The 6,000-nt window shown below is 36.9% G+C and overlaps 1 protein-coding gene across 1 annotated transcript in view; it reads right to left on the bottom strand.

Moving 5' to 3' along the window:
- HS3ST5 (heparan sulfate-glucosamine 3-sulfotransferase 5) overlaps nt 1-6,000 on the bottom strand; it is a 182,827-nt gene that overhangs the window by 113,306 nt on the left and 63,521 nt on the right. The window lies entirely within an intron of this gene.

Raw genomic sequence — 6,000 nt, 5'->3', positions numbered from 1 at the left:
ACTCCTTTTCCTATTTGGAACCAGTCTGTTGTGCCATGTCCAGTTCTAACTGTTGCTTCTTGACCTGCATACAGATTTCTGAAGAGGCAGGTCAGGTGGTCTGGTATTCCCATCTCTCAGAAGGAGGCAAGAATTCACAATGGAGAAAAGACAATCTCTTTAACAAGTGGTGCTGGGAAAACTGGTCAACCACTTGTACAAGAATGAAACTAGAGCACTTTCTAACACCATACACAAAAATAAATTCAAAATGGATTAAACATCTAAACTTAAGACCAGAAACTATAAAACTCCTAGAGAAGAACATAGGCAAAACACTCTCCGACATAAATCAAAGCAGGATCCTCTATGACCCACCTCCCAGAATACTGGAAGTGAAAGCAAAAATAAACCAATGGGACCTAATTAAAATTAAAAGCTTCTGCACAACAAAGGAAACTATAAACAAGGTGAAAGACAGCCTTCAGAATGGGGGAAAATAATAGCAAACGAAGCAACTGACAAGGAACTAATCTCAAAAATATACAAGCAACTCCTGCAGCTCAATTCCAGAAAGATAAACGACCCAATCAAAAAATGGGCCAGAGAACTAAATAGACATTTCTCCAAAGAAGACATACAGATGGCTAACAAACACAAGAAAAGATGCTCAACATCACTCATTATCAGAGAAATACAAATGAAAACCACAATGAGGTACCATTTCACGCCAGTCAGAATGGCTGCGATCCAAAATGCAACAAGCAATAAATGCTGGAGAGGGTGTGGAGAAAAGGGAACCCTCTTACACTGTTGGTGGGAATGCAAACTAGTACAGCCACTATGGAGAACAGTGTGGAGATTCCTTAAATTGAAATGCCTTATGACCCAGCAATCCCACTGCTGGGCATACATACCGAGGAAACCAGAATTGAAAGAGACACATGTACCCCAGTGTTCATCACAGCACGGTTTCTAATAGCTAGGACATGGAAGCAACCTAGATGTCCATCAGCAGATGAAAGGATAAGAAAGCTGTGGTACATATACACAATGGACTATTACTCAGCCATTAAAAAGAATACATTTGAATCAGTTCCAATGAGGTGGATGAAACTGGAGCCTATTATACAGAGTGAAGTAAGCCAGAAAGAAAAACACCAATATAGTATACTAACGCATATATATGGAATTTAGAAAGATGGTACAAAAACCCTGTATGTGAGACAGCAAAAGAGACACAGATGTGCAGAACAGTCTTTTGGACTCTGTGGGAGAGGGAGAGGGTGGGATGATTTGAGAGAATGGCATTTAAACACGTAAAATATCATATAAGAAACGAATCGCCAGTCCAGGTTCGATGCAGGATACAGGATGCTTGGGGCTGGTGCACTGGGATGACCCAGAGGGATGGTGTGGGGAGGGAGGTAGGATGGGGGGTTCAGGATGGGGAACATGTGTACACCCGTGGCAGATTCATGTTGATGTATGGAATAACCAATACAATATTGTAAAGTAATTCACCTCCAATTAAAATAAATAAATTTATATTAAAAAAAGAAATGTAGAAATCACACACATAAAAAAAAAAGTATGGAGGTTCCTCAGAAATCTAAAAACAGAACTGCCATATGACCTAGCATTTCACTTCTGGATCTTTACCTGAAGAAAACAAAAACACTACTTTGAAAAAAATATATGCACACCAATATTAATGGCAGCATTATTTACAACAGCCAGATATGGAAGTGACTTAAGTATCCATCAGCAGGTGAATGAATAAAGATGTTGCATAGACACACACACACACACACACACACACACACACAGGAATATTACTCAGCAATTAAAAAAAGAAGAAATCTTGCTATTTGTGATAATATGGGTTGATCTGGAGGGGTTTATGCTAAAGTAAGATAAGCCAGACAGAGAAAGACAATTACCATAAGATTTTACTTATATGTGGACTTTAAAAAAACAAAACAAGCAAGCACAACAAAACAAAATGAGAACAGATTCTTAGATACATCCACCAGGTTGCCAGAATGCAAGGTGACAGAGGTGGGTAAAACAGATGAAGGGGATTAAGAGGTACATACCTCCAGTTAATAAATAAGCTATGGAGATATAATATACAACATAAGGAATGTGGTCAATAATGATAGTTTCGGGGACTGATGGTTACTAGACTTAATATGGTGATCATTTCATAATATTCATAGGTGTCAAATCATCACATGGTAAGCCTGAAGTTAATATAACATTGTATTTCAATTATATTTGAACTAAAAAAATCTTCTAAAATATCCACTTAATTTGAAAAATCTGAAATGACTGAACTCTTTTGAGCTGGTTATTAAGTAGATGAATTTAAAGTTCCTAGGGCACCTAGTGCAATAGTTGGCACATCAATAAATGGTAGCTATTATTATTATTTTGTTTTCAGAATTTTCTTTTCAATCACCTCCAATCTATTATGGAGTCAACTGGCTTCCTAACAAGAGTCTAAAAGATTTGAGCTTGCATTTACTAGTTTACTAATCTCTTTATTAACTTCTCTGAACCTTCAATTATATAAGGATATATGGTAAAAAAAAATATCCTTGCAGGGACATTCTGAAGACTGAAAGTAATCTATTTTAAAGTGTCTAGCATACAGCAGGCCCTCTATGAATGGAAGACAATATAATTCACATGAGTCTCCTCTGAAATGAGTACCTACTATGTATGAGGAACCCATGTGTATGAATATTTTTTAAGTAATGGAGGTAGAAAAACTTTTCTCTGTTGTATTCTGGTACTTTTCAGAAAAACATAATTTGGAATTATGAGAAATTATTTTTAAAATAATATTTTTATAGTGACTTACAGTTTGTGAAATACTTTTATAACTTAAGACCTTAAAAATATTCCCCAAATTAGCAATTTGTTGCTGTATTATTGAAATCATTATCTTTATCCATTCTACCATCAGATGCTTAACAATTAACAATAATGCTAAACTGCAAATATTAAGGATGTTATTCCAGAAAAGTTCAATATGTTATCATCATAGGCCTAGAGTTTTAGTAATACTTGACAGTTGATACTGGGCAGATGAGACTGAATAGTTTCTAAACTGAAAGCTGTCATCATAGCTTTTTCATATCAGCAGTAATCTTGGAAGTCTCCTCTAGGTAGGCTTTCACAAAAGACACTTATGAGAGTGGTTTATTAATTTCTCTTTGACTTCTTGAATACTATGCAAAGTATCAGCTAGGTTAGCTGTTCTCCATTTTAACCTATTAAAATGCAACAACAACAACAAAAAAAACAACTGGCAGATGCTTTCTGGAACATAGCATATAAAAAAAAGAATAGAAAAAATGTGGGTAACTTTCTTAAATCTAAATAAATGTATTATGTGATATTAATGACTTGTTGTCTAAACTCAGTAGGCATGCAATTAAATGTTCAGAAATGGAAAGCACCTCACAGTCTTATAAAACTGAGCTGTTTTTACTATCATAATAACTGAAGCACATGCTTAATAACTCATCAAATACATTTACTTTCTTCAACATCTTCAAGGTCAAAACCAGATATCAGGTACAACTTGAGTGCCATTAATTCCTCTGAAAATCTTTTGAAGGGATTGTTTCAAGAAGCAGCAGACAGGATCCCATTAAGGTCTATAGAATGCTTTAGGTACTTTGGGAACTGGGCACTTACTTTTTGAAGCTTCTATTTTAAGGACAGTATTAGTCTTAATCCTCCAAAGAAGAAGCTTGCCACACAACCACTAGAAATCAGACTGCTGCCTATGGATGTCTGGTTCTTAGATGAGTGATTATGGCCATTATATCTGCATTTTAGGACATGATAACTGCCACTTGGAGGGCTTCTCTGGTGGCTCAGTGGTAAAGAAACTTCCTGCTAATGCAGGAGACATGGGTTCAATACCGGGATTGGGAAGAGCTTCTGGAAAAGGACATGGCAACTCACTCCAGTATCCTTGCCTGGGAAATCCTATGCACAGAGGAGACTGGTGGGTTATGCCCATGAGGTTGCAAAAGAGCCAGACATGACTTAGAACTAAAACGACAACTGCCACTTGGTAACTGGTAACTGAACAGCATTGGTACCAGAGTCATCTTTTCTAAATCCGCTCCCAGAGTCCCTCCTCATGCATGGGTATTTCTTCATGTTTGGTCTTTGCTTCCTTTCAGTGTTTCTATCTTCCTCCAATCACCCACTAGGAATTTCAAATCATTTGGGGATTTCTCCACTGTTTATACTATATGTCTATAATGTCAGTGATAATTTCAAATATTTTGATCCTCTAACATTGTCATGGGATGAGGAAACTGAGGCATGAAGAGGTTTTATGATGCATCTGAGATTTGGTGTCAAAACATAGTCCCTGCCTCATAACTCTGAACTGAGCCCTTGCTTCACTGCCATTACTATGCTGTCATTTGCTTGGTTCTTTAGACTTGTGTTGGAAATTCTTCCTTGCCAGCTGTGTGGTTTTTACAATAAGTTAAACTCTCTGAATTTTAGCTTTCTTGTCAGTAGGGAGACAAGATTCAACTTAACCAAGGATTTATCAATCATCTATTACATCCTAGCACAGAGCTAAGTGCTATAGCTCTCTGTTACTCTTGAAGTAACAGCCGCCAAGGAATTTTGGCAGTGAGAAGAACAAGACTTGTTGATAATTTCCTAGAAAATAGAGAGATTCCAAGAGAGGCTAGTCTGCCAAGTTTAACAGAGCTCTTTGTAAATTCTTCAAAATAATTTCAATTAAACGAAAACAATTTTAAAATTCACCAATTTTATAGTTTACTCTTAAGTAGCACATTCCACCAAACCCCAAAGTGTTATTTTTGTAGGCAATGATACTGTATCCAAGCTACTTTATTACATGGGGTGAGGGAGGGACCATGGAAGAGCCAATTTTATAAGGAATCTAGACATGAAAAGTTAAAAAAATGTGTTAGATGTTTCTGCTTTGCTTCATCACTTGAATCGTCTAGATTGTAAAACATCCTAGAGTAGGGACAGCCACTTCACATTTTCTCCATCTTTCTTCTTCAGTGCCTTGCACTAGACAAACTTGTTGAGTAGAATATGGCTTAAACTATAAGAACAGAGAAGAATAAATTTTGTATCATCAGTATGAACTAGTCCCCAGGCACCTGTGTGAAACAGGTGGAAAAACAGCCAAGGTTTTAGGATCCAACTCTTGGTTCTCATTCTGCTGCTTCTCTCAATTTTAGGTAGTAACCTGATTGCTACAGGTTACAAGGTGTCCAGTATTTAGAATATGAATCATGCCATCTATCTGCTAGTATTACTGAGAAATTAAATGAGATGAACTATTATTGTATATACTAATAAAGAAGTAATGCTTTTTTGAGTGTTTGATAAGTATTAGACACTATTCTAAGATTTTCTTTATTAGAGGAGATGGGTATATTACTATTATTTCTATTTTGGAGATGAGAAAATGAAGACACAGAAAGTTTTTTTTTTTTTTTTAAATCTTGCCAAGGTCTTACAGTGAGTATTTGACTGAGCAGGAACTCAAGCTCAGGCAGTCTAGGCTCTTGACTACTCCTTTTGGTCGCCTTACTCTATCACAATAACTCTATAAGTCCATTTCTGCTGGTCCTGGTCTCTGGTACAAAATGCAACGGATTTTGCCTCTCCAGAAATAAACAGCTACACTGAAGACAGAGGATAAATACATGAAGAAGGAAACAGTAATACATGATACAAGTTGTATGCCAGAGGAGAGGTGTGACTTTTAGGCCTACAGATGTTTGAAAGGAAGGAAATAATTGGGATGGGGAATCAGAAAGATGTTCCCATGTAGCTAAGAGTTGACTTAGGTCCTAGAGGGAAAACAGAATTAAAACCAGCAGAGAGGATCTGGGGGAAGTCATTTCAGATGGTGGGATAGCAAAGACAAAGGCCTTTTGTGCTCAGGAACCAAGGCTCAGTGTCAGTGGGAAAGAAGGTTTCTATATGGGAACG

This window comes from Oryx dammah, unplaced genomic scaffold, assembly GCF_014754425.2.
Source record: "Oryx dammah isolate SB20612 unplaced genomic scaffold, SCBI_Odam_1.1 HiC_scaffold_4, whole genome shotgun sequence".
In the NCBI taxonomy this organism is placed as follows: Eukaryota; Metazoa; Chordata; class Mammalia; order Artiodactyla; family Bovidae; genus Oryx; species Oryx dammah.
The sequence above is the reverse complement of the archived record's forward strand: the minus strand, read 5'-3'. Positions and strand labels throughout refer to the sequence as shown.